Source organism: Rhinopithecus roxellana, chromosome 8 (assembly GCF_007565055.1).
Source record: "Rhinopithecus roxellana isolate Shanxi Qingling chromosome 8, ASM756505v1, whole genome shotgun sequence".
In the NCBI taxonomy this organism is placed as follows: Eukaryota; Metazoa; Chordata; class Mammalia; order Primates; family Cercopithecidae; genus Rhinopithecus; species Rhinopithecus roxellana.
This window is the reverse complement of record NC_044556.1, coordinates 74,897,115-74,912,880: the sequence shown is the minus strand read 5'-3', so window position 1 is coordinate 74,912,880 and position 15,766 is coordinate 74,897,115. Positions and strand designations below refer to the sequence as shown.

At 46.3% G+C, this 15,766-nt stretch overlaps 1 protein-coding gene across 1 annotated transcript in view; it reads right to left on the bottom strand.

Moving 5' to 3' along the window:
* Positions 1-15,766, bottom strand: part of PLXNA2 (plexin A2) — a 222,950-nt gene that overhangs the window by 40,946 nt on the left and 166,238 nt on the right.

Here is a 15,766-nt window from a genome sequence, read left to right as displayed (position 1 = left end):
GGAAAGGGCTGCTTCCTTACCTGCTGCAGGAGAGCATCCTTAGGAGACAATTTGCTTTTAGTTCCTGGTTCTCTTTTAATCCACTTGGAATGAGCTTCACCAGCCCCTCCATCCCCTTCCCTAGCCACCTGGATGGCATGAACCCACCTACCCAAAGGAACTGACAAAACAGTGTTGATTGGTTCTCTCTCCTTCCCCTACTTTTATTTCTTAAAAAACATTCTTTTGCTCGCTGCAGTTAGTTACAACCTTTCAGAAAAACTGTGAAATGAAATCTTTCTGGAAAGCCTAAAAATATTTCTGTCTTGCAGGTAGCATGTGGGGACTGCATTGTGGATCCTCAGCGGCATTGGCAGCTTCCATGGGGTAGCTTCCTCCTGCTGGTAAATCACTGTAGTGCTTCCCTTCCAACATTTGAGGATCAGTGGCAGACACATGGTTGTGGCCATTGGGGTGCTGTAGGGTCTATTTGTTAGCACAGAGCTGCTCAGAAGCATAATTCAGCTTATATTGTTTAGAGAAGAAGACTTTTTTGGGGGGGCAAATTACTAGCACGTATTATAATCTTGGCATGAAGATACAAGTGAGATAGGTAGTTCCAGCTAGCAGCTGGGGGAATCCAAGCTGGGAGAATCAGTATCCTTGTGGGTCATTAAACCAGATCCACGGGGCTTGGAAAGTGCCTGGGGAGTGTAGGGTCTTTATAGCGGTCTTCTTTCTGTGCTGTGTACCATGCTGCCAGCATCCGGGGTAGGTGGCAAGGGAGTTCAGGGGACAATGAAGCAACTATCATGCTCTGGGGCTTACAAGAGACACAGCTTATAGCTTCCTTGCTTAAAGCAAAACTGATACCTAAAAGCCTGAATTTCCAAAACATAAATGAAGTGGTGATTATCTGATTTGCAAGTGGATTCCCAAGGCCTCCATTACTGACGACTTCCAAATCTATATGGTTGGCGCAGGCCCCTCTCCTGAGCTCCATAGCCATATATCCAATTGCTAGTGGGCATCTCCACTTCCCCATTATGTTCCTCAGGTGCCTCAAATTTCACCATGTCTAAAAATGAACTCTTAATTTTTCCTCCTCCTACCCCCAAGCCAATTACCCTCCCAGATCCTCTTTCAAGGTTAATGGACTCACCATGCACCCAGCCAGGAATTCTGCAAGCACCTTCAACTGTTTCTTTTTCTCATCTACCACGAATAATAAAGAAAGTCGCCAGGCCCTATCGGTTCTCACTCCCAGGTGTCTTTTGAACCCATGTGTTCCAGAGTAGGTGTTCAGCAGGGCTCCATCATCTCCTACCCACACTAACCCCAAGGGTTTGCATGTAAATCTACTTTCCAGTAGCTGCCAGGGTGACCTTCACGAACACATACTTGACCAAGTTACTAGTCACTTGCTCTAAAAACCTTCCATGGCTCTGGCCATTGCCAAGGCAAAGTCCCTAATTCCTAAGGCTGGCCTGGTAGGTGTGGTCTTTCTGATTCTGATCCCTTTTACCCCTTCTGCCACACTTTCTATTCAATAGCACATCATTCATGTCCTACCCTCTCAGTGGTTCCTTTCTACATCACGCTCTTTAAAAATCTCTGAGCCTTTGGACATGTTACCCATTCACCTCCAGCTTAAAAATCAGAGTGGCTCAAGGTGGAGGTCTGCATGCAGAGTGCAAAGGAACAGAGAGAGGCACCCTGTAGAAGGCAGCTTCTGTTGTCTGAAGCCTTCCAGGCAGCTGAGAATGAGTCTAAGGGCCATGCCATCTCTGTGGTGAGCCCGGGAAGCAAGGACCCTGCATCCCGCCTTCTGCATTTCTTCTTAGGATCAAGTATTTGAAGATGGCCAGGGAGAGGAGGCTTGGTGACAAAGAATTTCTTCTCCAGAGAGGGAATGAGCAGGATCTTGCAGGACACCACCTCAGACCAGGAAGCCGCAGGGTCCCAATCCCCCCACCCGCACCAGCCCTGCCCAACACACACAGAGACCATGTCCCCAGGGCTCTCTCTTAAAAGCAGCTTTTGATTGCAGGGCACTCAGGTCTGCATTCCACAAAGTTGGCTCTCCTGGAAGCCACGTCTGGCCTTTCTACATGGATCTATACAGGGGCAATTTGGCTGAATCCCCAGCTACCGCTTGCAGGACTCTAAGCAAGTTCTTCCAGATCTGGATGGAGCTGAGAGGCCGCAGGGGAGGGGAGAGCTCATCTCCCACAGAGGTGAGGATGAGAGGCTGTGGTGGAGTCACATGGAGTGCCCCAATGACAGAAGGGAAACCAAAGTACAGCCAGCATGTTAGGCGGATCCATTCTTGGTCAGTTTCAGATAGCTCTATGCTGCTGGCTACACTCAGGTAGGGGAGAAAGACCATCTGATGCTGGGAGAGTGTCTGCAGAAGGAAGAGAGTAACCTCTGGAATCAGACAGGCCTGAATTTAAATACCAGCTCTGACACTTACGAGTTATGTGACCTTGAATCTCAATATCCTCATTCAAAAACAGATAATAATGCTTGCCTCACGGGGATGATGTGAAGATTAAGTGAGATAACATTTGGAGAGTTCTTAGTATGCTGGTTTAGAGAGTAGGTCTTGATAATTGGTAATCTCCTTCCCTGCACTCTGTCTTTATAGATGACTAAACATGGGATGTCAGAATTGGCAGGGTTAGAGGTGATGGAGGGCAACACATGGATGAGGGAGCTCATCACAGATGTTAGGGTGACCCAAGGTGCAAAGAGCGCTCATGGGACTATTGGAGAATGCCTGAAGCCTGAGCTTGGGCAGAGAGTGGTGATGCCACCATAATAGGGCCCTGGCTTTGGTGAGTTCTGTGCCCTGCACAGAAGCAGATTCAGAGCCAGACATCATCCTTTCACCCAAAATAAGTTTGGAAGAACACTGGCCCTGTACAAAACGTTCTTTATTATTTCCTCCCTCCCTTCTGGCCATTTCTTCTTTCCCTGGCTATCAGCCATTCTGGGGTAGGTGCAGCATTCCACAATGAACTCAATTAATTCTTTCAGGGAAGTACTTCTGAATGAGACACCCACACAAACAAATGATTTGACAGTTTGGGGTGTGTGTGTGTGTGTGTGTGTGTGTGTGTGTGTGGTAGGGAGGTGGAGAGAGAGAGAAGGGAAGTGAAACGTCAAATCAGCAGGGAAGATCTTTGGGTACTGACTCATTTGAGCCCCATGCTTTTCACTCCGTATTATACTGTGGACTAGAAGTCTATCTGAATTCTCCCCATGTGGACCTCAGAAGTGAGAGCTAGAAGAAGGGGATTGGAGAAAGAACATCCTAGAAGCAGCCTGCTGCTGTTGAGTTGGGGTGAAAGGGGTCACTGAAGCTCTCCCCTCTGTGCTGTGCTGGCAATGCTTGTGTGCCCTTCCTCTGCCCACCCCTCACACTTGGGACCCCCCAGAGTCCTGGCCCTGTCCTCTTACGGACTACAGTCTTATGCTGCAAATAGAAGTTTTGGTCAATGATGGACCATATATACGATGATGGTCCTTTAAGATTATAATGGAGCTGAAAAATTCCCACCACTTAGTGGCATTGTGGCAGTCATAAGTCGTAGGAAAGCCTAGGGAAGCATATACAATTACGTACAGCACATAATACTTGATAATGATGCTAAATGACTAGGTTATTTGTTTACATACTTACTATATTTTTTATTGTCATTTTAGAGTGTACTCCTTCTACTTCTTAAAAAAAAAAAAAAGCTAACTGTAAAACAACTTCAGGGAGGACCTTCAGAAGAGATTCCAGAAGAAGGCATTGTCATCATAGGAGACAACAGCTCTTTGCGTGCTATTTCCCCTGAAGACCTCACAGCAGGACAAGATAAGGAGGTGGAAGACAGTGATATGGATGATCCTGACCCTGGGTAGGCCTAGGATGATTTGTGTCTTTGCATCCTCGTCTTTAACAAAATAAGTTTGAAAAGTTAAAAAGTGAATTTCAAAACTAGAAAAAAATCTTACAGAATAAGGATATAAAGAAAGAAAATATTTTTGTACAGCTATACAATGTGTGTGTTTTAAGCTAAGTGTTGTTACAAAGGAGTCAAAAGGTTGAAAAATTAAGTCTATAAAGTAAAAAGTTATAGTAACTGGCCGGGCACCGTGGCTCATGCCTGTAATCCCAGCACTTTCGGAGGCCAAGGTGGGCGGATCACCTGAGGTCAGGAGTTTGAGACCAGCCTGACCAACATGGGGAAATCCCGTCTTTACTAAAAATACAAAATTAGCTGGGCATGGTGGTGCATGCCTGTAATCCCAGCTACTCGGCAGACTGAGGCAGGAGAATCGCTTGAACCGGGAGGTAGAGATTTCAGTGAGCCAAGATCGTGCCACTGCACTCCAGCCTGGGCAACAACAGTGGAAATCCATCTCATAAAAAAAAAAAAAAAAAAAAAAAAAAAAAAATTGTAGTAACTAAAGTTAATTTACAACTGAAGAAGAAAACAATTTTTAAATTAATTTAGTATAGCTTAAGTGCATACTGTCTTTACAGTTTATGGTAGTGTACAGTAATGTCCTAGGCCTTCACATTTACTCACCACTCACGGAACTCACCCAGAGCAACTTCTAGTCCTGCAAGCTGGAAATCGTAAATGCCCTAAATATGGTGTACCATTTTTAATCTTTTACATCATATTTTTACCAGCCCATTTTTATGTTTAGATACGCAAGTACTTACCATTGTGTTACAATCGCCTATGGTGTTCACGACCAGTCACATGCAGTACAGGTGTGCAGCCTAGTTGTGTAGTATGGTACACCATCTAGGTTTATGTAAGTACCTGTCATGATGCTCACACAAGGATGAAATTGTCTAATGACACATTTTTCAGAATGCATCCCCATGGTTAAGTGATGCATGACTGTACGTATGCTTGCTGGGAGAGCTCAGGGGCCCCCACAGCTATAGGGTATAAAGTCTCTATGCATTTGACATGCTGTTCCCTGTGCTGGTCAAGCATGTCCACTGACAAATGCCTACCCATCCTCAAGTCTCTACTCAAAAGATGCCCCCCCCAGGGAGGCCTCCCCTGACTCCTTTAGCAGATTTAGTAGCCCCTTCTCCTATCCTCCCACTTCCCTCTCTGAACACCTCCAGGACCACGACTGCCACACTACACTGTAACTGCTTATTCCCTCAATAAGACAATAACTATCTTGGGACAAGGGACTATCTAGCTTTTCTTAGTAAACTAATCCTTAGCACACTGCCTGGAACAGAGTAACTGTCAATAAATATCCCCAATTCCCTGTTAAAAGGAAATGCTGGTCTCAACCAGATACTAGAACAGACTGTGTTCTTTAATGATGACTGGAGGAGTGGAGGTACGTAACTGTTGCCTGAGAGTGATGTAGTATTTTAACATCGGGATCATTAAACAGCTCTTCCTGCAATCTCCCTTGCTTTAATTTAAACCAATTTCTGGTTTGATTCCTCATCGAATGGAGGACTGAACAGCTGCCTCCTCATCAAACATCTTTTAGCTACTGAAGACAGCAATTAAGTCACCCCTGGCCTTTGCTTCTGCAGTTCTTCTAGCCTTTTCACTGAAGATCTTGGTTTCTAAACCCTTTGATCATTTTGGATGCTTTTCTCTGGACCCTCGGATTTCTATGCATCTTTTGAGAGTGTAGTGACCCAAACTCAGGTTGTGGCTTCAGCAAAGGCCTGATTGATTGATGTGCAGTAAGGAGGGCCTGCGAAGATGACTTCCTTTGCTTGTCACACACGCCATTAACCGGGCTGGCCCTGGGCAAACCCAGTGGAGGATAAACATTTGGTATCTTTCCCATGTTCTTTTGTGTTTTCCTCCCAGGGGTTCTTTCCCTCATTTTAGGCACTTTTCACTCAGCTGTTCCCTCCTCCCTTTCTGTATTTGTATACAACAAGTACAGAAAAATGTATTTGCATCTTAATGGGACTTTAAGTTGTGTTATTACTTGGCCTTAAGATCACTGATATCTATTGACTGGTTGTAGAATAAAAAGTTTGTCTATTGTTTGCAGGATTCAGAGGGAAAATAAGGGAAACACTTTAGGGTAGAGAGCTCAGGCTAGCAGCGCTAAACCCTGCCCCAGGAGCACTCAGTGACCACATCCAGGTAGAAAGGTGGCTAGTTTAAGTCCTGGCCATGCACTTCTTGATCTGTACATGTTAAGCCAGGAAGACTAGGCCAGCAGGATGTGGGATCAGGCAGGCATGCCTAGGTCACAGCACATATGACGATGGCAGGGGACTAAGCAGGAGATTCCTATCTTCTGCTGAGGCCCTCTCAAAACTTCCAGGAACCTCTGGTTTAGGGAGTCACTTCTCCACCTGCTCAGACCGCACCTTGACAGCAGCACAGCCCAGCTGAACCCTGGAGAGTGCCAGGGCACCCCAGCTAAATCTGTGTTCCTGCCAGACCCTGTCATGTTTGTTTTCCTCCGTGGGTGCCATGACCTGGAAAGCAGCCGCCGTGATGCTGCACCCGACCTCATTCTTGCAGCCACTAATTGAACAGTTCGGAGGGAACTGTGCCACAAAGCAGCCCAAGGGCAAGAGCAGATGCAGCCGATTAATTACAGCTGGGGAGATGCGAAGGGCTGCACCGGGGAGGCACTGGAAGGCCCAGGGGCTTGGCAGCCTGGGAAGTGAGTGCTCAGGTGGGCTGTTCCTAGGTTCAGCCTCAGGCAGAGCCTTGTTGGGGCAGGGTTGGGGCCAACTTCAGAGTAGGGGCTTGTCGGGGCAGAGGAGCTTGGTGGGAGCTTCACAAAGCTGAGCTCCCATTCTAGACACCCTATCTTCCTCTGGTTGTATCTCTGAGCTCATAGAGATGGCGAGAAAGAAGCCAGAAGCAGGGCTTCAGCTCCAAGGTATTGAAGATTCTAAGAATGATGGCTGCTGCTTTCACATTCTTTAAGTGCTTATAATGAGTAAGGAATTATGCCAGGGGCTTTACATATTTTATCCCACTGAGGGCTCAAAACAAGCTATGAGGTGTTATTATCATTCCCATTTTTCAGATGAGAAATAGTGTCCCAGAGAGGTTAAGTAACTTGTTTAAGGTTCCATAGTAAGTGGCAGAGCCCAGCCAGGTTTATCTAACCGCTGCTTTTTGCCTTCCCACAGCACTGCCCCGGGGAGACCCCATCCTTGGTCACCCACCATAAGAATGCATGCCCTGGCCTGCTCTTCGCTTCTGTCTGCTTAGGCACTCCAGCCCCTTTCCCTTTCTTCCCATCTCGGCAGCAGGCTTAAGATGCACAGATCAAGAAGTGCATGGCGAGGACTTAAGCTATGGCTAAGGCCATGCCTTGCTGCTTTCCAAGGAGCTCTGGAGTTGGCCTTGCTGGTCACTGCCTTTACTCCTGCTCTCTCTGACTCCCTTAACTTCTCAGCATCCATCCCCACTCCTCTCTGACCTCACCCAGGCAATATCCACACTCCCCTCTTGGCCTTGCCCCTTTGTCTCTCCCTGTGAATGTCCAGTCTCCCCAAACAATGCCGGGACTGGGGACTACTGACTTTCTTCCCATCTCTGCAGCAGGCTTGAGGAAGAGCTTGGTGCCAGCTCCTTTCTCTCCTCTGGCTCTGCAGATTGACAGTTCTATTTGTCCAAGTCAGCTCAGGAAAGAGATGAAGGATAGTACACGGGTCAAACATAGGGGCTCTTGAGTCAAGTAGCTGCAGGTCAAATTCCAGTTCTAAAACTTACTCTCAGTGTCACTTCAAGAAAGTTATCAGACCTTGGCCGGGCGCAGTGGCTCATGCCTGTAATCCCAGCACTTTGGGAGGCCGAGGCGGGCGGATCACAAGGTCAGCAGATCGAGACCATCCTGGCTAACATGGTGAAACCCCATCTCTACTAAAAATACAAAAAAATTAGCTGGGCATGGTGGTGGGTGCCTATAGTCCCAGCTACTTGGGAGGCTGAGGCAGGAGAATGGCGTGAACCCAGGAGGCAGAGCTTGCAGTGAACAAAGATTGCACCACTGCACTCCAGCCTGGGCAACAGAGTGAGACTCCATCTCAAAAAAAAAAAAAAAAAAGCAAAAAAAGAAAAAGAACGTTATCAGACCTCATAGTGCTTCAGTGTCCTCATCTATGAAATGGGTCTAATGACAATACTAACTTCTATTTCATAACAGTTGTTTTGAGGTCGAAATGAGATGACATATGTGAGGTGCTGAGCTAAGTGCAAGGTAAGTATTCCGTGAAAGTTAGCTATGATTTTTCTCATGACTATTTTATGTTGAAGAAATCCAGGTGGAAGCGGGGTTAGCTGAGGTCCAAAGGAAAAGTAGCTTTGTTTTCACGAGCATCCTATGCAGGTGGAGCCTCTGGATCCTGTTCTTGATGGGGACTCAGGGCAGGGGCAGACAGGCTGACTCGAGAAGGAGACGTGGTTGGTGTGGACGTTGCCCAGTGTGGCACTGGCTGCCCCTCTGATGGGCCTGCACAGCTCTCACCATGGATACCAGCAGGTGGGCAGTGCCCGCCCACTGGATTTGTAAAAGGAGACAGGAGAAACTAATGTCAGAGCCTCCCAGAAGGAGAAGAGGTGCTGAAGAAGCCACTCTAGAATGGCCTCAGCCCCGTCAGCATCCTCAGTGGATGTTCATACTCTGTATTAAAAGCTTTTGTGTCTAAGATTGGGATTTCAGGAGGGTTCTGCCCTGAGGAGCCCCCTAATCAGGACAAACCAGTGAGGACAAGTCGAGGATGTGTTGACAGCTTCTCCTCTCTTTCCTAATCCTCTCACTCATTTGACTTTAGAGGGCAGCGATGCCAACTTTGTGGCTGCACGTTTTCATTCCCTCCTGGCTCCTAAAGACACCTGGATGCTGGGTCTGAGAAAGCAAATTGTGGTATTCTTTTCCACTTGGAGTGTATGTGTGTGTGTGTGCCTGTGTGTGCACTCTTCACAGTAGACTAGAGCCCAGCTGACGAGCTCTGTAGGAATCTATGGCATTGGCGGTGCCAGCTCTCCTGCCCAGCGTGAATCCTTGCTGGCTCTGTCTTAGCTGATAGTACATTCAAAACCTAATTGTTATCTCAGCAGAGTAACTCCATTATTCATCCTGACACCATTCCCCGTTAGCTGTTTGTTGCAGTGATGTTATATTAATGAGGCCTGCAAATAAATGAACGAAAGATCAGAGTGCCGGCTTGTTTCTCAGGAAAGCTGGCTGACTTATTTATTTATTTGTGGGGAACTTTGCAGTGAGTCACTCTGGCCCTGGGCAGGTGGCTTTTGGCCTTTCCTGCAGAGATTTGGTGCAGCCTTACAGATAAATACTTGTAAATGTCCCAGTTTCCCCAACAGTTTCACAAATGCATTTGCATCTGAGAGAATCCAGGCAAAACCAATCTACTTTAAATTATTTGTGCAAGTGGAGAACAGGAGCTAGCAGGAGTGATGGATCATCTTAAACTATTAAGGTATCAACAATTATTTGAGCTTGGTTTTAGAGGCCAGTGTACATGGTTTTCTATAATTGATTTTCTCTCTCAGTTACATGTACCTAAGATATGTAAGATAATGTTAAAGAGAATTTATATTCCCTAAGCATGGACTACGGAGGTGATGGAGAAGTTACTGAGGTTGAAAAATTCATAAAGTAAGAGCTACATGGTGGTCAATGGAGAAACAGCTGTAAACCTAACACCCCCACTGCCTGGCATCAGTGTGGCCATATGGTGCAATGTGCCAGGTGACTTTGGGAACACACAGGAATGTTCTTTCACATCTTAAGGGTGGTGGGTTCCTGGTCACACCAACTCTGGTGTTCATCTCCTGCATCTTAAGCCTGCTTTGCCTTGGCTTCACCCTGATCTGTTCTTGCCTGCAAGTGTGAACGACCTGGGCCCCATTGTCTGGCCTCTCCCATCAGGCTGAGATGCTTGAGAGGTCAGAGCTGCCAGGCCAGGGAATCCAGCTTTCACTTTAGCTTAATGGCCATCTCATTGGTGGGCATAGCAAAAACAACAACAACAACAACAACAACAACAAAACCCAACTGAATGTGATAGCTTCAAGAAATAACTGGGGTAGGGGTTAGAATAATGCTTCCCCCTGAAAGGCAAGAAGTGACTGCCCCAAGCTCACATGCACCCCAATACCCCCTTCTTGTTGTTTTTCCTCTCACTCATAGGAGTAAGTGTGGACCTCATTATGTTTAGGAAGACAGTTAAGTGAAGGTTACTTTAAGGCTCAGTACAAAGGGTAACCAATATTCCCAATTTGTCTGGCATCTCTTGGTAAGTTCCAAGAGGATTCTGATCCTAGACGCAGACATTTTTGTTACACTTGGGGTGGGATGAGGTGGGGAAATGTATAGCCAAGGAACAGTCCCCCATCCCCCTCACCATGGTGTGGTGAAGGAAGTCTGCCTTCTGCTCTGCTGCTAACCAGATATGGGTGTGACACTGGGCTAATTCTTTACTTCTCTAAGCACTGTTTCCCCAACTCTTAAGTGAAGATAATCATAGCCATCTTGCAGGGTTGTTTGGAGGAGTAGGCTCAGAGCCTGGCACATGGGAGAGTCTTGTTAAAGAGAAGCAATTGTCACGAAGACTCCCAGAATTAGAATGTTGGCTGGTCTGCTCATGTTCCTTGCCTGAGGTTGGTGTCCTCATTAGCAGGCGACCTGTATCCCTGCTTCAGACCTCCTTCTACACAGGACACAACTGCAGAGGGTGGAGATTAGAAGTCTGTCCCAGGCCTTTTGGAGGAAGCACAGTGGCCTGCAGGGCAGTCAGTTTCCAGCCTCTTCCAGGTAGCCAATGTTCAAGGATAGGCTGGGGCTACATTGGAAGAGGCTGCATAACCCAGTCTCCCTAACCAGGACTCATGTATACATGTGACAGACAACTTCCAAGCCCAGCACAGTTCATGGCATACAGTAGTCATTAATTAAATATTCATTTAATGAGTGAATTAATGTATTTGGAATGGTGGCATCTCCCCCCTCTGATCAGAATGCTCACTCTTATGGTTTGATTCTTGTCTCCTCAAAATTCATATGGTAAAGACCTAATTCAGTACCTTAGAATGGCACCTTCTTTGGATATAGTGTCTTTAAAGAAGTAATCATATTAAAATGAGATAATTAGGGTGGGCACTAATCCAATATGGCAGGGTATTTATTAAAAAAAGAAAAAAAAGACTAGGGAGACAGATACACACACAGAGATAGAATGCCATGTGGACATGAAGGCAGAGGTCAGGCTGATGCTTCTACAAGCCAAGGAATGGCAAAGATTCCAGCAACCACCAGAAGCCAGGAAGGAGGCCTGCAGCAGATTCCCCCTCACAGAGCTCAGAAGGAACCCACACGGCTGACACCTTGATCTTGAAGTTCAGGCCTCCAAATACGTTCAGGTTGTTTAAGCCACCGGTTTGTGGTTCTTTGCTAGGGCAGCCCTGGGAAACTGATATACTCGCTTGGAGTGAAGAAGACCTCTGTTATGTGAGCTCCAAAATCCCGTTACCCTCCCTGAGTTTATCCTTCTGAGAAAATATTCAGTCTCTTCCTTTACTGCTGGATCCTGCCTACTCATGGCTCCTTAAGAAATGTTTTTCTCTGGGCCTTCCTTTCCAGTGGGTGGCTCCTAACACCCTCCTCTTTGAGGTCCCAGCAGGTCCTGAAGCACAAGCTGGGGGAACGGAAACGTGGCGGGCCAGGCATCTCATGGGCTTTCCAGTCCTCTGCACATCTCCTCTTTCTAGGGTTGAACAGGTGACACGTGCACAGACACCCATGATGACAGCTGGAAATGGGAGCAGCTCAGGAGGCCTCCCACGGGGGACAGCATCATTATCACACTACGAACTCGCTGAGAAGGAGCAGACGGTGAGTCCTGAGGGGGTCCTAACCTGAAGTTTATGCAAACTGTGAAATTCAATAGCCTGTACAACTTGTTCTACATGAAGCTGCCATAAAAGATGGGTTCCTCGGGGTGGGCCTGGTTGCCATGGAGAAGATGGGGTAAGGAGGGGTTACGGAAGAACACAGCTGTTTATCTAACTATGTGTGCGCCCACTTCTTTTTCTAACATAGAACTCCTTTGAGATCATCTCATTTATTTCTCTGCTGTCCCAGGAAGGACAGCATCCATTCCAGCTTCCACTTATTTCCAGGTGGAGATTCTGCCACCCCCAACTGCCATCACAGGCCATCTTAGAATCATTCTCTTTTCATCCTTCAAGAAGGATCTTTGTAGTAAGTGGCTTCTATTTACTGCATAGAGTGGCTGCACTAAGGAGGGCACCCATTCTGAAGATGAAGGCTGAGGACAAGGAGGTCTACATCAAAGGATATGGGCCTCATGGAAGTCAGATGATTCAGAGGTTTGGGGAAAACATCTATGCCAGTGCGAAGGGATTAGCCAAGAAAGCTGAAGTAAAGAAAATGAGTTGGCCAGGCATGGTGGCTCATGCCTATAAATCCAGCAGTTTGGGAGGTCGAGGCGGGCAGATCACTTGAGGTCAGGAGTTTGAGACCAGCCTGGCCAACATAGTGAAACCATGTCTCTACTAAAAATACAAAAATTGGCTGGGTGTGGTGGCACATGCCTGCAGTCCCAGCTACTCGGGAGGCTGAGGCAGGAGAATCCCTTGAACCTGGGAGGCAGAGGTTGCAGTGAGCCAAGATCACACTACTGCACTCCAGCCTGGGTGACAGAGTGAGACTCCATCTCAAAAAAGAAAAGAAAAGAAAAGAAAATCTCCTTAAAGGTTACTTTTAGCAAATTACATATTCTTGCCGAAAACACCATAGAGATGAGATTGTGTCCTTCTCAGAGCATTCTATTGAAAGGTACATGAGGTTGATTTTTCCCATTACTGGCTTTGTTTACTTTGATCAATTGGTTTAGGTGAGGTCTACCACGTTTCTTCACTGCCCAGTTACTATTGTTCTTGTTATAATTAATAAGTATCTTATGGGAAGGTAGCTTAAGGTTATGTAAATATCCTATTTCTCATCATACTTCCATCTACTAATTTTAGTGTTCATTGACCATTCTTCGCCTGAAACAATTAGTACTGTGTACTTTGCCAAATGGTGGTTTCTATTTCTGTAATTCCTTCTACATTTTTTAGTTGGAATTCTAGTGTAAAGATGAGTTTTTCTGTCTATTTATTTATTTAGAGACAGGGTCTTGGCCGGGCGTGGTGACTCACGCCTGTAATCCCAGCACTTTGGGAGGCCAAGGTGGGCGGATCGCTTGAGGTCAGGAGTTTGAGACCAGCCTGGCCAACATGGCAAACCCTGCCTCTTCTAAAAATACAAAAATTAGCCAGGCGTGGTGGTGCATGTCTATTGTCCCACCTACTCAGCAGGCCGAAGAAAGAGAATTGTTTGAACCTGGGAGCTGGAGGTTGCAGTGAGTCGATTGTGCCACTGCACTCCAGCCTGGGTAACAGAGCGAGGCCCTGTATCAAAAAAAAAAAAAAAAAAAAGTTAAAAAAGAGACAGGGTTTCTCTCTGTCGCCCAGGCTGGAGTGCAATGGCATGACCATAGTTCACTCTAGCCTCAGACTTCTGGAATCAAGCGATCCTCCCACCCCAGTCTCCCGAGTAGCTAGCACTACAGGCATGCACCACCACATCCAGCAAAATTTAAAATTATTATTATTATTTTTTAGAGATCAGGATTCTGCTGTGTTGCCCAGGCTGCTCTTGAACTCCTGGCTTCAAGCAGTCCTCTCAGCTTCTGCCTCCCAAAGAACTGGGATTACAGGCATGAGCCATCGTAGCTGTCCCCCCATTATTTATTTAGTTGTTTGTTTCTTTTTATCAGGAAGAACCACGGATTCGTATTCTATTGGTGTAATCCACAGCTATCATTTTTTATGTTCTTGCTCAAATTGCCCAGATTCGGCCTCTGAGATCCCCTTTGAGTTGCCTCAGGTGCCCTTTTGATAGGTCCCGTACAGGTAATTTTTGGTACTTCTTGCCAAATAAATATATAACCTGAATTTGATCATGAGATTAGACAAATCCAAATTGAGGGACATTCTACAAAATAACTAGCCTGTGCTTCTCAACAGTATCAAGGTCATAAAAGACAAAAAAGGACTGAGGATTAAAGGACAAAGGAGACATGACAATAGAATGTCACATGGGATCCTGGATTGGATCCTAGACCAGAAACAGGACATCGGTGGGACAGTTGGCAGAATGTTAATAAAGCATGTATATTAGATGATATTATTGTATCCATGCTAATTTCCTGATTTTGATAATTACACTGTGGTTATGTAAGATGTTAACTTTGGAAATCTGGGTGAAGCGTATATGAAAGTTCTTTGTACTATTTTTGTACTTTTTTATAAGTCTAAAATTATTTCGAGAATGAAAAGTTAAAGAAAGAGACAATGACTTTTACAGGGAAAGGAGGATGGGGTGGGGCTAGGAGAAAATGAAAAGAAAAAAATATTGAAATGAAAATAAAGAAATGAAAGAAAATATTCCAGATAATCATGAATACAACATTCCAGGCCCGGATGCTCCCTCCCCCATGTCCTGTTCAGAGTGAGGTGCGCCGAGTGGCTTGTGACACAGCATGGATTTGTCTCTCTCCAAAGATGCTCCTTCCTTTCTCAACAGCCTTGACTTGAAAAGCACCAGCAGGAGATTGGGGCCTCTGATGCCTGCTGATATGTTCACTGGGAAAATCAATTACAGCCTAATTACCTCAGGGGGTTAATTAGCCCTCGTGTAGCTTGGGTGTCCTCTGTGAACAGAGCAGCCTATCAGCCCCCAGTCAGCCAGCAGGGGCAGCTGAGGCAGAGGTTTCCCAGTGAGAAGCTTGCCTTGGGGCTGGAAAGGGGCCCCAGCCAGTCGGGGAGTGGATGGTGCAGCTGCTGGGGCTGGCAGAGGCGGGTGGTGCTGATGGAAGCAAGTCTCTGCCTAATTTAAGCTCCCCCACACCATGGGTGCCCACAGATGTAGAGACTGACAACTGTAGCAGCAAGAATTACGGAACAGTGCAAGTTCTCAGGCCAGCAGTGGCCGGAAATCACTCGAATCAGGGAGAAGGCACGGAGCCCTGAGCAGCTCAGGAAGCTAGCTGTCTGAGGGCAGAGGCTGGGGCACTGCCAGCAGCCCCTGCAAACATTCTCTTCCAGAGACATAAAGACACAGGAGAAAGTCAGGAGGCACCATCCCTGGTCACAATCAAGAATAAAATGGGATTGAAGTAGCTCTGTCTTTGAAAGGCAGTGTCTGTGCTCTCCTAACTCCTCTCTGCATGGATGAATGAGGGCCTGGATGCAGTAAGCACTCTCCCACCGATAGCCCTGCACTGTCTGGGATATGCTGCCTTGTGGATGGATTGCATCTATCTGGTCTAGGAAAAGTTAAGGAAGGGGAAGCACCTCTTCTTCTTTTATGTACTTGGTAAAGAATTTAAAAATGGTTGTATAATTAAATATGAGTTCAAATACTGGCTCTGCCACTTATCAGCTGTATAAACTTGAGCACGTCACTCAATTTCTCTGAGCCTCATTTTCTTCATCTGTACAGTGGGGGTGAAAATACTTATTTCCCATGGCTGTTGTGAGGATTAAATGTAATTTACACACATTAAATAAATAATTTCTACCTCTTCAAATAACCTATCTGTAGGTTAGCAGCACCCATTCCATCTTAAGGGTTTCTTTTTAAAACTGATCTGAGGTTTTGATATGATCATAGAGATGTTCTAGAAGTTTCCCAATATTCTGTGATATAGGTGAGGACAAGAGTT